The sequence below is a fragment of the Colletes gigas genome, unplaced genomic scaffold (assembly GCF_013123115.1).
Source record: "Colletes gigas isolate AHSC1104 unplaced genomic scaffold, ASM1312311v1 Colletes_gigas_Sc00011, whole genome shotgun sequence".
Taxonomy (NCBI): Eukaryota; Metazoa; Arthropoda; class Insecta; order Hymenoptera; family Colletidae; genus Colletes; species Colletes gigas.
Genome location: NW_025106640.1, coordinates 5,407,715 through 5,429,900, shown reverse-complemented (window position 1 = coordinate 5,429,900; position 22,186 = coordinate 5,407,715). Strand labels below are relative to the sequence as shown.

The window sequence follows — 22,186 nt, the reverse complement described above, 5'->3', positions numbered from 1 at the left end:
TATGTTGTTTCCGGCTGCCAATATCCGCAAAATTCGATAACCCTTCCCCATTCGTCGGGGCAATAGTCTCCGTCGAACGTTTTACGCGCGACTTCTACTCGAAACCGATGAACCTTTAACCGCAGCCGCGAACCTAATCGTCTTTACGACAGTCGGAGTCGCGTCCCCGATTAACGAACGACGAAATCGCATTTGCAGCGGCGTCGACAAATTGATTGCCCTCGTTATTCGTTCATCGGCGTTTAAATTCGATTTCTAGCGCCATAATAATATATGGAAAATCACGACTTCGCGAGGGAAAAAATCGAAGCTGATAATAAATAACTAGGCACTCTTGCAGCGTTTCATTATTTCGAAATTAAACTCGTAACGCACCCTAACTGCCGATGGCGGCTGTTACACCTCTTTGCCCAAAAGACTCCTGGTATTAAAAACGGTGTACATTATTCCCTGTGGGAACGGTGCTGGAAAATTCTGGTAACGCCATGTGCGTTCCAAGGGTAGCAACATGAAACAAATACGAGCGTTTCTAATTCCAAGGAACAGCTGTGAACTAACTTAAATAGCCAACGTTCAAATAAATAATCACTACGTGTCACGATCTTTTTGTTTCATTTTACTGGAACGGTTGAATCAGCGATCGATTATCAAAACGGAGGGTACTTGATGTAAAGTAACTTTTTCTATAGAATCGTCTATTTTTTTCTTTTTTCGGGGAACGTTACGCTGTTCGTGACTATAACACTTCCGGGAACGATCGAGCTAGCGTTTTATCTGTGCTACAAGATCGTGGCACGAGTCCCCCGGAGCCAATAGCGTACGCGAAACGGGGGGTTAGAACCCTCGTTCGAGAAGCCGAATCGTGATCAAATACGTTCGAAGCGAAGATACTCGTTCAAAGGAGCGATTTAGCCGCCGTAATCGCGACGGAATCGCTGCAGCTAACGAGCAACGCTAATCCGCGATCCAATGATCCACGCAGAGATCGGCATTAATTAACTGCCATAATTGAATATTGTTGCCTGTTCCTGATCGACGTCTCCGCTGAAAACGGGTCTGATAATATCGACGCTCTTGCTTAGGAAGTCTCCTAGTTTCGATATAAACCGAAACGACGTTCGTGTGTTCGCTAGTTTTCAATTTTATTTTTCTTAAGGGGGTCTTCTACTGTAAAACGCATTTTTTTATGTTCCTTTTGAAAATACAAAAAAAAAGTCGAATTTTTTGGCGGTTCACAGTAGAAGATCCTCTTAAACGTGAAGGCAATAAAAGGGGACCATCGAGTTTGCAGTTTGGGCGAGGAACGAAGTTTGGAACGCGGAAATTTGGAAATCGGAGACCGATAGCGTCGGAGATCGAAGATAATTATTATCAATTACCGCAGTGCCCGTAGAGTCATCGGCGAATGAGAAGAAATGGCCTTGTAATCTTCAACAAGGCGCGCGAGTTTAATGGTAATTTATGGGGGGTAACTAATTACAGTAATTTCCTTCCCTGGAACATTCTCGAGGCGATATTTCAATGAATGCGCGTTTACCGCGAAGAATCTCTCCTTTTTTCGTCCCCCACCTCCTCCTTTCCACGAAAGCTAAGAAATCCGTGAAGCCCTTCTCGTGGCCACCGGGGGTTGAATCGCTTTCGTTGACGGGAATTTATTCCAAGGAACGTTTGCAGAGGGGTTTATTCCTTTGCGTTTCGATGGTTGAAATCCACGGAGCTCGACGGCGTCGTTCGCGTCCAATGGAAACTAAAGGTATTACGTATTCATTAACGCGAGAGTTTAGTATTCTCTTTGGAACCACGCACCCCTCTTTTTAATCCTCGAGGATCTTTGCTCGCGTGTCTGTTGGAACCAGAGCTTAAAATCTCTGCGACAATGCGTGCAAAGTGATTGTACATCGATTGAAAAAATCGAGAAATTGTTTGGTCGACGTTGAAGAACATTTTACCCCTTGAAAATAATTTATTCCGTTGCCCACAGATATATTAGACGTAAAAACGTAACGTGTCTTAAGAATCCCTTTTGGCGTACCGCCAGACGCTGTCGCTTGAATATTTTCGATTGCGCAAAACCACATCTTGCTGACTATTAAGTAGTAGTTGCCAGGTTCGTTTAAATCATTTTCACTTCGATTAACGTCTCGAACGGACAGGCGTAAAAACGGGATGACTAATGGCGTCTAGTTTGCGCGATCGGTGTCTTTAATATTCATAACCGGGGCGCGTTTAACGGTAAAAACGATAGAAGGATTCCAATTCGTTGCAGAACTCTGAAAGATTAACGACCGATCTGTCTCATTCCTGTAAAAGCTCCACGCAATATTGTAGCATCTCGAGTGATCAGGAAATAATTTGTTGATCGAGTTTCGCTTAAAAAGCGTAAAAAATATTTACGGTTACTTTGAAATGAAAATTAAAGGTTCATTTTCCGCTCGATACGCGCTTAAGATAATCGAAACACGTACATACGTAATTTCTTTCGCGAGCAAATCGCCGAAGAACCTCTTCAAATATCCCCCGCGGCTCCTCGAAGGAAATTGTACGCCATTCCGCGTGCAACTCGTCCCGCGAAGAAAACAAAAAGAACAAGTTTAATATACAGACCGCATTAGTTCGCCCCTGGGACCACACGCGACTCTCGAAGAGTCAAGAAGATCGAAAGTAACGCACTGTGTGTCGGTGTTCCTCGCGATCCCGGAACTCGGAACTCGGAACTCGGATCTCGACAAATATTTGCCTCGACTCCCGGTACCGATGCTAATACACGAGAAGTCTCGAGGGAGTTGTTGAAAGTTGGCTGCAGGAGCGATTGCTCGTCGTCTTTAAGACGCGAACGGCGTGGGAAAGTAACTTGGAAACGTGGTCAATAACGTCCAGACGCTTTCGATTCTACGCTGTTCAAAAACCAATCTCGAAACGATTACGTACGAGCCCGGGGTCTGCGGTTGGTGAACGTCGTGTTACGACTTTTGAAGGATCGTGCTCTGGTATCGAGCACGAGCCAAGGACAAAGAAATTTTCTACACAAAGAAAGAAAGCGGTATGAAAGGAACAAGAACCGTCGGATGCAAAGGAGAAGACAATAGGAATGGGAAAAACAAAAAACGCGGAATTTACAAGAAAAGAAAAATTATAAAAAGGTGAACAATAGCTACAACGTCTGAAGTTATATTTGATTCTTCGTCCGAATGAGGTTAAAACGGTTATATACCCATACGGTAGTTGACCTTAGTTCTGAGAGGGGGCTCCACTTGACCCACCATGAAACTCGACGTCGAACGGACGCGTAGTGTAACCTGATCTGGGATAGTTTCCAGTTGTGTTGTTCTTATTTATCTATCAGCTGTTCTTTTCCATGTTCGACAAGATACAAAGCAGAATGCCATAGTTTGGCTCCTGCCTTTCTGGGAACTGAAAATTAACACCACTTTGATATGGCTGGCATGTGTCTCGCAGTTGTTCAAGATTCGCTGTATTCAGGTTATATTTTTAAGCCGCAATTCTGCGATAATATGTTTCCGTGCTTTTGTGAAATTCGGTCTCCGTGGTTTCGGGGTCGAGATAGCTCGCAGTTTCAAAGTCCAAACGTATTACGGTAATGTCCTTCGGTTGTTACAAATTTTCTCACTCAAGTTGTTACAAAATTATCTCCCCTTCCTGGAATTACCAGCAACCGAGCGACCAGCTCGAGTTATGCACGAACCGCGGTCGGCCATATCTCAGGTTACTAATGAGTTACCAAAGCGAGTTAAATTTTTATCATTTTTATCGTTGCAGTCGAGCCTTGTGGTCACACCTAACCTATACTACATTTGCAACAAAAGTCTATGAATTCCTGAAGGGTTAATCAGAAGAAAATGGCGGATCTTGATGTCCCAAAAGCTTTCGTATCTTTATCACATTTTTCCAGAAAATGTACGTTTCTATTTTGGTCGATCTGGTGGCAAATTGCTGAAATGTTATTAACGTATAATTCGTCATATATAAAGTGTCCAGGCGGTAACTGAATATTTCAAAAACGGTCAATTTGCGATTCTCGCGCGGAGCGAAATTTCGGAAAGGCTTCTTTAAAAATGCAAACGAGCTTTGCATAACAAAGTCCCTTGATTAGCGGCAGAATTCTCCCTGGACCGCGTGCGACATTAGAAGAGCCATGGTTCAGTTTTACGGGCAAAAACGCGGCGTCTACGTGACCTAAATTTTTTTTTATTTCTATCGAAGACCCGGGTCACGAATTTTTATTGTAAAACTTGAACGAAGGGACTCGAAAACTTTGCACGTCGGCCGGAAAAGTCACAATGTTACGACGATTTTCGATGCAGTTTTCAACGGCGCGCTGGTCGACGGTATTTATTTTTCCGGTTCGAGCTGCCAAACTGAAAATTTTATTTCGATCACGAGGCGTTTTTTTGAATGGTACATCGATGCTTAATGGGTCGAGAACCTTAATCTTTCCCAATGGACGGCTCGATATATCGCTTCTCGTCGAATTCCTCTTAACGGTATCGTTTTCTTGGGTCGTATCGACGATGAATGATTCTATCGGTGCCATTCCGGGACTCGACAGAGTTTTCCGCGAGTTCCGGAAGTACCTTAATAGGATAAGCAAACCGAGGACCGAGTCCACGAGTTATTGATGACGGTCTCCATCAGGGACGACGTCCCCCCCGCGGATCAGTTTCCGTTAACTTTTTAAACTTCTCGCCGCGAAATTTGTTATTTATAACGAGATAACGCCTGGTAAGACGGTGGTCGTGGAATAATAAGATTTGGAAGTTTCAGCTCGCGTCGAGAAAATTACGAAACGATATCCCGTAGAAATTGCGTACCCTCTTTCGCGTTTTTGAAAGATACTGTACAAATGTAAAATATAATACACACGTGTCGGGTTATACGAAATTGCACGAAGAATTTAAGGGGATGTCGAATTTTTAATAATTTTCGTTGCTCCGGATACAGCATTCTGCTATTCCATTTTATCTTTTCGCTGGTATTAAAAATTTCCATCTTTCTCGAGAACAAGGTGGGGGGGAGGGCCCGGTTCGGTGAAAGAAAGCACTCGACGCGCGGCACTCGATATTTCGTTAATTAACGATGAACCGACGACGAGCTAAAAAATAACACCGAACGTGGATCCACGGGCATAGCCTGATAGACTAATCTACTTCAGTGCTGGAAAAGCGCACCAGCAAGGGAAAGCTGCTCCAGTAATTTACTGTATTCACGGTATATAACGTAATAGCTTGGCCCGGCTCCAATAAATGAATAGAGTCGAAGATACGCCAGTCGCCACAGCACGCGAAACACGCGATAGAATAAAAAGCGAAACGTTATTTCTACGAGAGTCGATGAAACCCTCGGTTTCCACAGTCGACCTTTTTTCGCCCTTTCGCGGGCAACTTTTGTTTCCGTTACTCGACAACGGATGGAAACCGTTAAATTCAGAAACTTCTTTCCGCCACGAAGACATTGAAACGCGATCATCGAATAACTCTTGTTTTTATTTACAAATATAATACTCGCTGGAGGTATTTGCGTCCGTTGAAATAAATATATCGAATTTTCCATCGTTGTTCGATCGACCACCTTTTGGGACCAAAATGGCGTTTCGGAAGACGGTAATCGAACGTTCCCCTTTGGCGAATGGTACTCTGAAACGCGAAAGGCCGAAACATCGGTCTTCGTGAAGGGTTCAAAGAGTGCCGGGCGTGTTGTCTATTTATAGGGATCTGCTGGGAACACGTGGACGGTGCATTGTTTAATCACAGTCGATTAAGCGTCAGAGGCCGCCCCCTAAGGCCAGTGTCCTTAATGAATCGATTCGGACACAGCTGGGATCATCAATCCACCGAATTCGCTCGCGAGTCGCCGGGAACACCGTAGGATCGATCAAAGCAAACGATCATCCGCGCTGCCATAATTAACGTAATGCACCACCGAGGGCCCAGGATCCGGCCTAGTGATTCCTTTATGAGCAAACACTGTGTGAATTAGCTGGCCAATTACGGTGCACGAGCTGCGTTCGCCGTTAATGATACTGGTATCGCGTTTGCACATAACGCCTACGATGTCGCCTGTAAGTTTTCGCCTGTTGAAACTGTGCTCCGCCTTCCGGAGCGACAGGTGTCTCGAAAGAGCTTTGAACTCGATGGGCAAACACGGACTGATCAATTTTAGCCTGACTCTACAGGGTGTTCGACCACCCTTGGGAAAAATTTTAATGGGTGATTCTGGAGCCCAAAACAAAATAAAAATCAAGAGGGCTAATTTGTTGATCGAAGCTTTGTTAAAAAGTTATTAACGTTTAAAGTTCTGACGTATCAACTGTTCCACAGACGGAACTTTAAACGTTAATAACTTTTTAACGAAGCCTTGATCAACAAATTGGTATTCTTCATTTCCGTCTTATTTTGCTGTCTAGAATCCCATTAAAATTTTGTCCTCCGATGCGGAACACTTTGTATATTGCCCTTGGTTATTACTCGAAATTGGATCTTCTATTTGCCAAAAAATGGCGGCGCGCAAATACCACGATCGCGTTACGCTGTTCGTCGTAAATGACGGGGAGTTGTTAGCTCTGGAAGCTTGTGAGCACAAATATTTAACGCGTTAATGATTCGAGGCTAGATTGCGTCCCCGTTCGTGCTGGGATACTGTCCGCTATAAATCGTCGTTAGAGTCTTCAACGGTCGCGATGAAAGTCTGCAATAATAACGCAATATCAAGCATTAAGATCGATGAAATTCTGCTTGTCATGCGCGGACGGTCACGAGCCGGCCGACGGACGAAAGAAGTCGCTTTGACGGAAGGGATTCGGCCCCGAAGACGGTCCGTTTGTCAAAGCGACGTGCTCCAACGGCGTTGTTCGTCGCCCCGGAAATGCACGAAAATTTTCGCCGCGTTCCCGCGGACGGAGTGTATTTTTTGACGCGTCCCACCGGCCAAGGGTGCATTGTCGACGAGAACTCGCCTTTCGAAGGGAGAGAAAAAAATCCCATTATCGAACGTATACATCGAAGGATCGCGCGCGTGTAACGGGGTAAAAGAAAAAAAGAGAAAAAAAAAAAGCGAGGAATATAAAGGGAACGGCTCGCATAGAAATGCCGTTCGCTGGATTCTGAATGGTCTCCTTGCTCGTGACAGATCGCGGGGCCAGGCTTTTGTCGTTCGCGTATCAATGATGAAATATGAGCGCGTTGCATCCGCTGGACGGCCACGCTCTCTGGAGTCCATCTCTGGGTTATAGAGCCTAGAATAGGCGAATAAGGGCACGCCTCGATCGTCTGATCGTCCGCGATTCCCTATCTCGTGAAATATTAGATAGCCACCGGGGAAACGGGGATGAAAAATTCGTGCAATTATCGGGGTAACCGATGCTGGAGCACAGAGAAGTTCGTGGGATTTTGTTTCCCCGGGACTGATCGTATGTGTGAAAGGAAACGGACCACCTATGCACTGTTGTCGATTCTTAATAAATCGACTGTTATTTACTGTGAGGAGAAAGGAAGATAAATCCCCCATCAGTATGTATTGCACGTACGCGAGAAGTTGGCTAGTTGGGGCGGTACTTCGCTTGCTCCGCCCATCCCCATTTTGGCCAATAGCGACCATTCCTTTCACTAGTCAACTTCTCGCGGACGCACAGTAGCGTAAACTAGAGCTATTCTACACTTTAGCATTTATTTGAGATTTTACAAGGGTTAAAACAATATTTTTATAGCGAACTCGATTTCGTTTCTTATAAGCGAAAGATACTCTACAAATGTAAAATACAATACGCATCATATTTCTTCGTTGAATATAATGCGAAGCTGCATACATAAGTATTCGTCAATTTGTGTCAAATTAATATGGCAAGTTTTGCAAGTCTGTAGAAGTGCACAAGTCGCGTATCGTATATTTTAAATAAATGTTTCTCGTTGATAATTCCTTTCAAATATCTGATTTAATTGTGTGCGAGTAGTGGGTTGAAAAATTAACGAATTAATTTCCTGAAACAGCGAGAGGACGAGCGTCGCAAAAATATTGTTTTCGGGGATATCTTGGGGGCGAAATGTGTGCTTAACGAGCCTCCAGGTTTGGAAAAAGAGGCTTTAAGCTCGAAAAGGCCAACGCACCGTGACTACGGGCGTGCCGTGTCGACGTTCTGTATTTTTTTTTCTCTCTCCCCGTCTCTCTCCGTTTGCAGCTTTCGACCGCGAGCTTTAGGTCGCGTGTGCGCTCGATTCAAATCCTTCGACCCCCATTAGAAAGTTTTAATGACCGTGGGAAGCACTGGCCCAAAAGCGCCCCGAGCCTTTCCCTGACGAACTTAAATCACTTTATCCAACGCGGACAGCTTCTTCGCGTCGCTAGATATCCACCTACTCCTCTTTGACCTTCGTTTCGCGAGGAATAAAATGATTTCGAGTGGCGTCCCCGTCGTTTATTCGAAGCCATTCATCGCCCCGTACCTCTGAATTCCACTGCTTCACGGTTGAACGGAGTTCTCCAGCACAGAACGCGAAAGAAACTTTCGAAAACTTTGCTAATTCTTCCGAGCTGATTAACTACCCTCTGTCGCTTAAATTAAAAAATTTTATTAAACGATCATTTTGACAACCAAGATTATCACAAAGTATAAGAATAATAAATAGAAATGGGAACAAAATTCTTTACTTCTCAAGGGTTGATAATAAAATTGGACGAGGGTTTACAAAATAGAGGTAATGGGGTACGCGACTACAGAATACGATAGGAGCGGTATCTTCCGGAAAAAGCTATTCTTCATACCGTGCGAAGAAGGACGTAAACTCCTTACGACAGGGTCTGATGAAACAGAGAACTTGTAACGGTACTCGAAGTTTTCTGGCTGAAATTTCCAGCGAAAACTTTTGACGCCTTTGTTTCTGGCTTCTTCAACTTCCCCGGATAATTGATCGATACGGAAGAGAGGCTGCAATACGATAGCGAGGCTCATGAATAAATATTTTCTGAATAGAAGCAGGCAAATAAAACCACGAATAATCTTTTAAGCAAAGTTCGTCTACTTCGCAGCAGTAACTGCGAAGTCTCTCGACTGTAAGAGCTGCAAGATAAAACTGCAACCGAATTTTCTAGGGTTTTCAACTTGCTCGAAAGAGCAACTTTCGTGGAAATACGTAAAAAAAGAAAAAGCTTTTAAATATTTAATCAATTATTATCGAGGACTGTAAATATTATTTATTTATTAAATACCAAAATTTCTGGACTCTGAAAGAGATAGATTTCATAGATCCAAATGGATCCGATATTTAAAAAATTTAAATATACAGGGTGTTCGGAACCATAGAGAAAAATTTTAATGGGAGATTCTAGAGGCCAAAATAAGTCGAAAATCAAGAATTCCAATTTGTTGATGGAGGCTTCGTTAAAAAGTTATTAACGTTTAAAGTTCCCCGCCTGTACTGAATTTTTTTCTCGAAAATGGTTAGGATTTCGAGGGTACGTCTGTTCACCAAAAATGATTGTAATTGACCCCCGCAACCAAAAATAATTTTTTCAAAATGATTCGAAATTTTTTCGTTTCACCGAAAAATTTGCCCATTTTACTGAATTTTTTTCTCGAAATTGTGTAGGAATTCGGGGGTATGTCTGTTGACCAAAAATGCTTGTAATTGACCCCCGCAACCAAAAATAATTTTTTCAAAATGATTCGAAATTTTTTCGTTTCACCGAAAAATTTGCCCATTTTACTGAATTTTTTTCTCGAAATTGTGTAGGAATTCGGGGGTATGTCTGTTGACCAAAAATGCTTGTAATTGATCCCTGCAACTGAAAATATTTTTTCCAGAACGATTTGAAATTTTTTAATTTAATTTTTTAATAACTTTAACGAAGCCTCAATCTAGAAATTGATATTCTTGATTTTCGTCTTATTTTGGCGTCTAGAATCTCCAATTAAAATTTTTCCCAAGGGTGGCCGAACAACCTGTATATTTTGACCGCGGTTTAGTTCGAATGTGCGATGTTTCGTGAAAAGTGCCGCTCGAAAGGAGCTTCCGATGCCTCCGCGTCTCTGAAAACGCTTGACTCTCGCTGGTTGCATCATATTCTCCGTCAAATATTCATTGGCTGGGCGCTCGATTATGCAAATCATCGCTTGATTGCACGTCTAATCGATACGGCATCGGGGATACCGTGGATTATTTTGACTCGTTGCTGTTCGGAATCCTCGTTGTAGGATGAAACGCGGCCAGGACGTAGGAGAGTTTTCTATTGTTTCAACGATCACTTTCTCAAGCCCCGACGGCAAAATTCAGGATCAAATCGGGTCAGCGGAACGCTTTTGTCTCGAATCGTCACGATCGAGAGATGTTTCGACCATTAGCGAATAAATAAAAGAACGTGTGCGTACAACGTATTGGCTCGTAATAATTTCGATGGCGATTCGGGCGATTCCGAGCGCAGAATATTTTACGTTTATTTATTGTCGACTACAGTGATGGAATCCTGTCGTCTTGAACAAACATATCGATCAACGAGGATTCAACGTGCGACGCGACGAAACTAGAGCCGCGTTTTAAATATTTATGTTGAAACGAGCAAACCGGACCCGTACAGCTTTTTGCAACACTTTGGTCGAATAACGAGCGATCGATAAAACCAACGCGTTCGATTTCACTCGTTTGTTCGACGGAACGATTCAATTTTTGTTTGCTCGACGTTGTTCACGTTCGTTTCTTGACTACGACGCGATTTTTCCGCGACGATTCTCGATTCCCCTATCTTCGTTCGCGCGAAAAGCTATCGCGGATTAACCGGAAGCAGAAATCTCGTTCCGCGGACAAAACGTTTCGAAAATTTTCAACTTTTAACTAGCTCGTTTATCGCGTCTGCCAAACGAATCGCCGCCAACTTTCAACGCTAAACAAATGTTTAATAAGAAAGGGCGCGAATTCTCTAACGATGTATAATTTGTTCGACTCGAACCAAATTGTCTTGGTAATTTAACGCGTCGGCGATCGTTCATCGAAGAAAAATAATTATTATAATATCAGGCCCCTTCCACCGAGCGAATGGGATTATGAACTCTCGAGCATAATTTGCGAACTTAAAACAGGTCAACCGGTCCCGGAAGTCGTACATCAGCCAGCTTTACATAATATAATTGACAAATCTAAAAATATAATCGGCTTTGCAAACTCGTCGGGCGTCGACAATGCTCGTGTTAGTAATGGCCGCTAAGCAAAGAAACGTCCGTCGTAAAACGAAATGTTTATCAGCATCCCTGGAAGTTTCCCCGTAATTGTCGTGCACCGTCTTCAATTAGAGAACCAATCTCCGTCGGATTAAACGCAGCCCGGTGGCGAAGAACTCGTCCCGTCGAGTCCGTGGCGAACGAAGAACGCGAAAAGTGAAATTAAATTGGCAAGTTTTCCCGCTTTTATCTCCCCTCTCCCGCGACGATGATTCTCACAACGGCCACGGACGTGTGACTTGAGAAATGAACAACTATACTCGGTGACGAAACGTGTCGCGGGAGACCGTGTTCTCCGCGTCGTCGCTCGCCAAGTTTTAACGTCCACGGCAACCAGCGCCTTAAGGGCTGTTTAAGAGTCATGAAAACCACCCACAGCTTCTCCTAACGCTCCTTTTCGTAGTTTATGATGCATCTACCTTCCGCGCGACCTACAACTTACAATTAAGCTACCACCATATTTCAGTCGCGTTCGTCGAGTCATTCTGTCGGTGCAAAACGTGCTAAATAACTGAAACGGGATTCTCCTTGGCGCACCGTGAAACACAACGGTCGAACGGACGAGCAGTGTAACCCGATCCGAGATGAAGTTCGCATCGTGCTGTTCTTATTTATCTTTCGGCTGTCCTTTTCTACGTTCGGGCAAGAATTGCTATGACCGGCGAAATTTCGGTGTTCGCGTTTCTCGCTATATTTAGCACATTTTCGGTTAAAGATATTCGAAGGGTTATCGGTCTTTGAACTTAACCTTCGAGAGTCGTTCGACATTGCCAAAGCAGATTTCGACGCTCGTCCTCGATGGAACAAATTTGTGGAAAACGAGTGGAAATTCGTATCGAGCGGGGGATGCTCGTAAGCGTAATTCGAATACCGAACGATCAAAGGTAATTCTAAATTCGCAAATTACAGCGACCGCGTCGCAGCGCGAAAAGAGCTTCGGTGTCGGTTTTAAAGTCCCTCTTGCCGGTAACTCGGGGAATTAATCCGTTAAATCGACGGAACGAGGGGGAAACGAAATTAAACGAAATTAATTTAGCGAATTATGTCATCCTTTCTCCGACGGGGTAAATCGATTACTCTCGGGACTCTCGAGCACCGAAAGAATCTGTCGTGTCGGTTCCCGCAGAATTTCGTGAGCCCGATTAACGCCGGTCATTTGTTCGTGCGTTTGATTACACGCGTGTTAACTGCGCCGTCGAACTACGGGAACGCAGACAAGCACGTCGAGCTAATGGAAAACAGATTCTCGCGGTTGCCGGTGAGCGGCGCCATAGTCGCGATCGGCTCGCGGAAACTGCGACGGTTAACTTGCCGGGAAATTAGTTATGCTCGATGAATAAAAGAAAATCGACTAACGAACGAATTTGCAATTCCACCGAGCCGTGGCCGCGCTTCCTCTTCGGCCCCAAGAGCGGAAGAAGTTGTAATTATGAAACGAGCGGCTTTGCGAATCAATTTTCTCCGCAGAAGTTTGTCTATTTAGGCGGAATAAGCGAAATTCACGGGAATGGAATTAAAGCGTTGATTTTATCAACGCTATTGCACCTTTTTCCTTATCATTACGTCACGCGTAGTGTTGATATTTAGTGTACGAGCTAATATCGTTTCTCGATTGATATTTTATTCGCTTTAAACGAACCGGTATTCGAGTAGTATCGAAGATGGTCTCTACACTTGTTGATATCGAGCTCGCTTGGAAAGCGCGGGGTGTTCGACGAACGCAAACGTCTGTTTTTAACACGCAACAATATCAAACAATTTACGCCCAAGTTTGACAATCGCTCTCGGCTTGTCTGTCGCGCGAAAACTTTTCGATCGAACGGTAGATAGAGGGGGGAAAAAGGACGCGACAACACGATCGTCCGAGGGAAAAAAGTTTCGGCCTGAAACGTTACAAAATAGACGATTCGCGGTGCGGCAGTTTAAACAGCGCCCAGGCTTTTCCGAATCACGCTGATTCGACGCCAAAATTGCTTCACAGGAAAACAGTTTACCTCGGTCGATGCACGAGCCCTCGCGAAAGGGGTCACCGATATTGTCGATGCGCGTCGCTCTTTTTTTTTTTGTTTTTTTTCTTTTTGCATTCTGACTCAACGAATCATGGAATGTGCTTTTCACGGCCCGTTGCAACCGAAGGGCTTTGATATAATTTAGCGTCGTCTGCCCGACCCCTGCGATTAAATTCTTTCCGATACATTAACGAGCCCCCGGTGAAAAGTCTTGTGGCCCGCCAACTTTAATTTCATACGCCGCGAAAATCGGCGCGCGAAAGTTCACGAAAACTGCAAGAAACTATTCGCTCATCCCTGAACTTTCAAAACCGCAGTATATTCTGTCGTGATTAGATGGATATGAAACTTTGAAGGCGAAAGAGTACTGCAGAGATTCTTGCGGATACCCCCTTCCATAGAATATTGCGGGGTGTTTCGGAAATGCATGCAAGAACTTTGTTTTCCAGTTACGAATGATCGAAGAAAATGTTCGCGTCGGTATATTTTGTCCTTACATGATTACAGGGATGGTAGAACACCCTGTATTTAGTTATTTTATTATAAAAATCAACTGCAAATTGCAGGCTATTTAGGATCTATGGTTGTCTTAATGATGTACATACATACGATATATATTTAATATCAGCAACGTACGTGTTTCTGTGAGTTGCAGAAATTTATTTAGAAAGTAGAAGAAAATGCAGAGTATAAAGCTCTCGTGGGGGACAAGTAGCAACGGTGTTCGCAAAACGAGTACGACCGCAGCGAAATCCTTGTATCCCAAGCCGTGGCAACAGGGGGGTGAAAAAAAAAGCTGCTAAGGATATTTTTACCATTCATATCTTGTATAATAAGTAAAAACGCGATGGTAGAAAAATAACGAAACAAAACGCGACGAACATTGCGGTCCACGGGCCAGAATAAACGTGTGGCGGGCCAACGTGGCCATTCCCAGCTTAAAAATGCGTCGGCCAGGATATATTGCCGGCATCTTTTTTTTCTCTTTTTTCTTTTTTTCGTCTCCACGGAAAGCAGCCTTTTTAACGACCATTTTCGGGAGAACGAGCGCGTTAACGTAAAAAGCTCCTAGGTCTCGACACTTTCACTTTAATTCATTAATATTGTTATTAACAGTCTGGTAAAAGCGTAGCGTTCATTCCCTTTAATAAAGTACATACTTCGAAACACGAGATCCGCGGTAGCTCGATTATTTTTTAAATTTATTTATTCGTAAACGCGTCACGTTTTGAGGCAATCTAGTATTTTGTCGCAGTACATATTTTTCGTAACCTCGTGGAAGTTTGTAATTTAATTTTTCGAACGTCTCGTGAATTAATTTTTGTAGCTTTTCCGGCGAACAGTTTTTACATTTAAAAAAAAAAGAGCAACTTTGTATACTGTTTTTCATAATTCCAAGCACGAACGAGTCGAAAGAACTGCTGTTTATCGCAAAGCAGAGGCAAACTGGCCCAGCGACGAAAAAGATGCAGCAACCGGAAGCGCGGCATCTGTTTCGTCGAAATTTAATGCCACGGGCTCAGCTGCAGCCTTTCGTTATTGCACCCCCGTGTCCGCGTAATGCAACAATTAGGGAACCTAATTTCCCCTGACCGCTACACGCGAAGAGCGGTGTCAAGGTGGATTGTGCCAACTTTCAAGCCCGCGAAACGCGACCGGAAACGAGCGTAAGAGAGGGTCGAGAAGGAAACAGAGCAGGGGAACAATATAAAACGGAAGTGGAGGAGAGAGGGCGCTCCACCCACGCAACGCCAGGCGAAACTACGCAACCCAATTTCCCTGTAATGACACCGACGCGGACAGGAATTGTTTTATCGACGACACGGCGAAAATATTATCCGAAAAAGTTTATCCCCGATGACGCCGCTGGCGAACATTACTTGTTTTTCTTCCCTGAAGTCTCGATAAAGCCAATGTCGAAAGTTGTACGGTAATTCGAGCTTCCAGGCAGGATACTTTTGAGGTTAGGTTTAGAAAAAGCATTACGTCAACTTACATTCGTTAACCTGAAAATATTTATTTGTCATTCTAATGATAGGGAAAGGATATATTGGATAATGAAATCTTCACAGCAAATTCGATTATCACCGTGGCCTGTTTTATGTGGAATTGTATTCTTGGTAACACGTGCCTTCATTAAATACTTTTTCTAGCTTTTTCGTTACGGGTAAATATCAAGTTACAGTTTTAATTATAGCATAGTGAAGAATCGATGTTCCGTCTATATTTTAAATATTTGCTTTTAAATAATCGAAAATTTGAACGGGAATTAGTTGTAAATATTTCAGAGCGCCTGAAAGCTAGTATCGTCAAAATCCACGCGAAGTTTTTGGCCAATTCAATAAATAATTAGGATTTCATTGGACGGCCACGGTCGAGTGTTTTTCCAGTGATTTTCCATGAAATTGTATTTCCAGGTATCTTTTGTTTTGCGCGACGATGCACTTCCCTCCGCAGAAAACTATGAATTTTATATTTTTCCTGGCATATTTCCCGTCTATACTCGAGCCCATTCAATGGTCCAATACAATTCAAGCACTGATTGCGAAACAATCTTCTCGAGGACGTTCGATCGGCCGCAAAGATTTATTTACAACAAACTAATACTCGTCGAACGTTTGCTGGTTTCGTCGTTTTTTAAAATTCTGAAAAAAAATTCGTCGTTGACTTAACAGAACCGTACTCTGGACGGATGACATTCGAACACACGAAACGGTAAACGCACCGCGAGCATCCAAATTGAAAAAACGCAAATCATTCGCCGTGGCTTAATTAAAATACAGCTTGCGAATTTAATATCGTCATGGAATTGCGTGCGATCCGCGGTTGATGCAAATTAAAATCTCGCTTTTGTAACCGTGTACGAAATAATTAAAAGAACCCCGACACGCCGATGTGGAGAGGGAACAAACTAGTTGTATCAATTTCCAGGTTGGAACGAAATAACCGACGTTATCTCTTTCGACGGTCGATATTTTCGTTTCGATAATGGCCAGCAGGCCTCCTTTTTTTTCTCTTTCCCCGATGGTATACGTTACTCGAACGGACGACGAAAGAATTTCACGGAAGATCGTGGCTAGGCAGACATCGGAAACAAGGCCAATATTACAGCCACGACCACTTTTAAGTCTTCGTATTACACGAAGAGCCACTGTACGACACGAAGACGCGGAAGGTACACGTACTTTAATGTACGACGAGCGCACGATCCCCTTTTACCTGTTTTTCATTCTTGGAAATTCATTCTCCGTTTCCCTGTTTCGTGAAATCTTTTCCGTCATTAACGAATTAACAATAAGTTATCCATTAACCAGTTCCATGGTCGACCATATTTCAGCTTGCGTCAACGTTACAAGCACACGGCCTTAAACTGTACCATAATATAATTAGCTCCAACAAACAGTACATTTTACTCGCTGAACTTTGGACACTTTAACTTTTCCCGAACTTTGTTCCGCTTAACTTCGATAATTTCGTAGCGTAAAGTTTGCGTTAGGACATCGATAGTTTGGAAAAACGTAGTTCCGGAAGCACGATGTTGAAAATACTTGAAAGATCGTCGGCTAAAACGACGTTGTCGCTCGATGGAAGTGTTCGTTACTTAAAAAACTCGAATAAACTACACGGGGGCTTAAGTAAACTCTACGAACTTTGGTAGTTGATACAATTCAGCGAAAAGAATAATCAAGTTTTAACAAACTTGGAGCTAATGGCTTCAAAGATACAGCAATGCTTGGACAGCTGCGAATCATTTTCGATTAGATACGTAAATGGTAGTCGTTTCTGCTACTGGCACACCATGAAACGCAACGTCGACCAGACGGCGTAGCGTAACCTGATCTGGACGAAAGTTTCACATTGTGTTATTTTTGTTTGTCCTTCGTTCGCTGTTCTTTTCTACGTTCGACAAGATACGAAGTCGAACACCGTAGCTTGGCTCTAAAAATTAACCATGCTTTTTATAACTTCGAAACTTCCGTTCCGTGTTTCATGCAGTTAGCCAGGATTTGCTTAGGTTAGGAGTCGAAATCGTGATAGATTAAATGGCGTCGCGTTGGCGCCAAAACGCCAAATGCCAAAGTTTTCGCGCGACTAGTTTTACGTAATAGTTGAAAGATACTAACCTTGTTATTGTCCCAGGAAGCAATAACCTTTGAGAAGAAAATCCTATTAAGCAACGTGTTGCGAACACTCGACACTTGAGAACGGGTCAACGTATCGTTGAGAGTTTAAGGAATACCGTGCTTAAGACACTAGCGTTCGACCGTTGGAAGCCGGGCTCGCGTTTTGTCGCTGAAACGACAACACGATTTCCCATTCAATTGAAATCAATTTGGCGCGCGATCGCGGGTCTTCCTCGCGAGGCCATCGTCTGCTTAACCGTGTTTCCTCGAAACACGATACTTTTTATCGGGGGAGAGGGATCAGCAATGCGAAAATCCGCGTGCAAAGCCGTGGAAACCTAACCTATAAAACCGTTCGCGTTATAACGCCATCGTATTAAATGAAGCTGTTTTATTCCCAATCTCGAATTAATTGTAGAAGATAAAACGCTATAATTCTTGTTAAAAAATATTGTATCGTAATGAAATCGTCTAAGAAAAAGAATCGTCGATGAACAGTAATGGTCTCGTGCAAGTAAAAATTTCGCTCTCACGGAAGAACTCGCAACGTGTGAAAAGAAAAATTGATACTTCGATTCATAAAAAAATTGCACGTCAGAGGTGACGGTAACGAACCATTTATTAGGTCGACCACATGAACGAGCCGATATTCGATCAGTCGCAGATTGACCGCGATTAATAAAGTAAACGTAAAGTAATATATCGACTGTGCTGTATAATATTTATGACGCTCCCGTGCTCTCCAATTTTATTTGATTATTGCATCGTTTTTTATTATTATTTCTTTATTTTTTTGTACGAGTTTGTGTTAGGTTGCAAAACAACCTTATTCGCTGACCTTCGCCCTTTCGCACTGTTTGATATACGTTTGCTTTGCTTTATTTATCGAATAAAGTCATTAAATAAATAGGTAAAGAATAAAAATATTGCGAATACTTTTTAAACCGAGGCTCCCGTGCAATCGAGGCAGGTAAAAAGAATAATTCGACAGAGGTGCTCGATGGTTTGAAAAATTTCGTTTTAGGAATGTGAAAAATGGGCCTCGAAGAAGATGCGTATTCGTTTTAGAGAAAGATGGATGAAGAGCCACGGTGGAAACTAACCCAACAAACAGCAACTCGAGGTCTTGCAACAGACTTAGGAGTTGCTACTATGACAGTATCTCGACACCTGGCCACAATAGGGAAGGTGAATAAATTGGACAGGTGAGAACCACACCAGTTGACGAATGATCAACGACTGGAGACAATTGGAGATGCGCTTGTCGCTCAAGATTCGAAATAGCAAAGTCTCGTTTTTGAAGAGGATCGTAACTTGAATTTCATTTCGCCTTTCTGAACAGAAAATGGTTTTAATCGATAATTGGACGATTCGAGAAGCATCGAATTTTATAAATACGAAGCACACCATTTTGAGAGACAATTACTCGTGTTAATGGTGCGTATTTTGGTCGAGTCAAATTTAATGATACTGGATATAGTCGTGTCACAAGTGATTCATTATTTGCGTTAAACGTTGCTGATCAACCTTTTGTCATTATTTTCATAGCCATCGATATGGGATGACGGCGTGTTAATTATGTAGATTATTCCCAAACGATCGAACCCAAAGCCACCCTTCGAAGATATTTCTCTGCGTACGAACGCCCTCGCGGATTATCATTTATTTCGATACCTGTAAAACTCTATAAACGGGCGTTCAATAACGACAAGAGATCGTTCAAATATTTTTTTCAATAAATGGGAAAAAATACTTGTAACACGACCCAGGACATAATACATTTATAGAGAATGCAGATTAGTCTCGAATCGATACTTTTAAAGACGACCGCAAACTCGGAAACTTTAATATGTATTTTGCAGTATTCCTAGCCTGAAATATTAAATTAGCATGGCGGTCAACGCGGGTGCATAAAATGAAATGTTCCGACAGTACAACGTTTCGAGCTACCGGAGCTAACAGAAACGTTGGCCTGGAAAACGGAAAGGCGACCGACGAAAGAGGAAGAATAGGTGTCTCGTTTCCTGGGAAAATTGCGCGTCAAAGGGTGGCGATGAAGGACCGTTCGGAAAAGGGAGATTTCCTTTAAGCGACGGAAATTCGGGCCCAAGAACACGCGGCGTTCGGCGTTAGTTTCCTTCGCGCGCCTTTAAAGCGTCGGGGCTGGCCTTGACCCGGGGCTTCGCGCAAAGAAGAACGCTCAGATTCCAGGCCGTCGCGTCGGCCAGGTTCCCGGCGTTGTCGACGACTCCCGCTATTAATTAGCGATCAATTTGCACGTAGACGCTTTCGTGAACACGGTCGTGGCACGAGACCCGCTCTCGCGAGACCCATTTATCCTCTCGTCGCCCGTGCAGGGGCGTTTCAACCGCCGTAAACGTAAACAGCAAACCTTGACCCGCGACAACGAGATTGAATTTTCTTTAGCGGCGAGACCGGACACGTCCAACGACCCAACGCGTCCGTCGACTCGTGCCGCGCGAAAAGATCGAGTCGATCCTCGAGAGGGACCCCCGTCGACACTGTTTTCTGCGAACGTCTGGCCTCGCGAGCACAGGTGGTTGCTAGCTCTCGAGCCTCGAACGCGAGCAAGAAAAACGATTTGAAGCGGGGTTCGACACCAACCCGGGGTCCACACTGACCGATCGCGCGATCACACATCGTTGGATCGCGAGTACGTCGCACGATCGACGTGTCGTTTCGACGGAAGCATCGTCTGTTGAGCGCGAGTTGGCTCTCCTCGACGGAGAGGAGCTCGATCGACTGGCCGGGACGAGAGCCGTCGCGCGACTGAAACCGTGCTCTCTGCCCGCAGCATCCCGATCCTTTCTACCCCGTTCGGCACACGGTCCGTCCCCCACCCCGTACCGCCTTTGCCCGCCACCTAGTCCTCTCTTTCAGCCTCTTCCACCCCTGCACGCGCGATTCCCTCTTATTTTACCTCGGCCGCTGTCAAGCGTATTCAACGCTCGCCGGGATTATGAGACACGGGGTCGATCGCGGTGCGTTGAGGTGCGCCATACGCCGCGGTGCCGAGCCGTGGCTGCGTTCTTTGCGGTCCCTCGATCGCTGCGTGGCTGGTTTTCTTTCCCGAGAACCACCGGACGACCCCGGAAAACACGCCAAGGACCAGCGGCGACGATTTTTACGTTCTCTTCTCTTTCCTACGGCGTGAGATAAACTTTTTTTAACCAACGTCGAGCGATAAACCGAGAACATATTCTCTCGACCAAATTACGAGCAGCTAGATCCTCCCTCGTCGCGCTTAAATTTCGAACGTAAGGCTCTTGGATCGATCATCCTAGGCTTTCGAGAATCTCGTTTACGCTCGACGCCTCGACGGTCTTTTTCGAGCATTTTGAACCATTCGAGATCCCCATCCTCGTCATAAAATTGAGCTTCCGGGATTACTTCGTCGCTCTGGTAATATCATTCCCGAACCGCGTGTACAAATTCTGACGAAATAGAAAAAGTTTGCGCTCCCAAGAATTTATTTCGATGTCAAAAACAAGTTTCTCCGCAACGTGTTGCGCGTTTGTTTCTTTCGGGCAAAAAATTAATCCCTGCGAACAGAGAGGGTACCAACGGCCGAAATTCCACGTGATTCTCGGCTACGAGCCCCCCCGTTGTTCGCGTCCGATCGATCGGAACAACGGAACTCCTTGCCGGGCGACGGACGACACACCTTCGTTCCATCTTGATCGCTACGAACAGAATGGTACCCGATCGATCATTCCCCGGGCTCCGGCGAACAATACCGCCATTTTCTGCATCGCGATGCTTTGTTCGATCGCCGGAGGCGGTATTCGACATTGTTCGAAACATTGTTCCAGTACGAACCGCGGATTAACCGTGACGGGGAACGCTATTCGCATTTTCAGGAACCGATACTCCGTACGATACGTTCACTGTCCGGTTTCTCAGCGGCGTATCCAATAGCGCTGCGGTATGACCCATATAGGGGTCATGGACAGTGAACGTATTGATAATTTTTTTTCTCTCGATCGGATCGAAACGAAAATTAAGATAAGGATAGAAATAATTTTCGATCCGTCCTTTTAGACGAGCTCGGTACGACGGTGACGAAGACCTCCTGGATTCGGGGCTGTCGTCAATTAAATCCACGTTCTTAGGCTATCGCGAGGATCGACGTCGATTAATTGCACGTCCGGGGAAAAACGATATCGGGCCACGTCTCGATTACCGATAACCCGGATGATTTCAGCAGGAGCCGATGAAACCCTGGACGTTCTCGACTCTGCAGTCGGAGGGGCTCGATGCGTGATAACGAACACGAATTAATTGGCAAATTTGCGATATAGTTTCGCACCGATTACTCGCTCGCGTTGACGTCGAACCGTTTGAATAGGTAATCGGATAGCGCCCGTCTAATTAGTCAAGCGGAATTGTTAGCTTTTTTCACTTCATTCGCTTCGTATTGTATCAGCTTAGAAGCCATCAGCGTCCGTAGAAAGTTACAGTTTTAACGTTTGATATAAATCTTGTATCGCACACAATTCTGATTTATCAGAAGACAAACAACACATCAAAATTAAATGGGGTTTCTTTTACTCGAAAGAAACAACCCTTCTACTTTACTTGCACAGAAGATAAAAAATAATATGTCTCATCGTTGTTCACGATTCATCGAAAGGTTCGCGAGATTTGTTATTTAGATGTACGTTACATAATCTAGGCATTATGTTCCAGAAACGGTAGCACGATATATTTATTACCTACCTGTTGCCCTAGGGTGGAAAGAAATCCCCCGATTTCCCGACACCCTCGATTGTGCTCAACCCTCGCCCTTATTAGATCAAATAATTGATGGACTA

General features: G+C 44.2%; 1 protein-coding gene across 1 annotated transcript in view; it reads right to left on the bottom strand.

The window, feature by feature from the left end:
* The window catches only part of LOC122398571 (monocarboxylate transporter 10-like), a 109,566-nt gene extending 92,118 nt beyond the window's left edge, over positions 1 to 17,448 (bottom strand). The window contains exon 1 of the mRNA XM_043398574.1: positions 17,352 to 17,448. The gene's annotated coding sequence lies outside the window, so the exon portion shown is untranslated. The remainder of the gene's footprint in view (positions 1 to 17,351) is intronic.
* Positions 17,449 to 22,186: the final 4,738 nt, after the last annotated feature.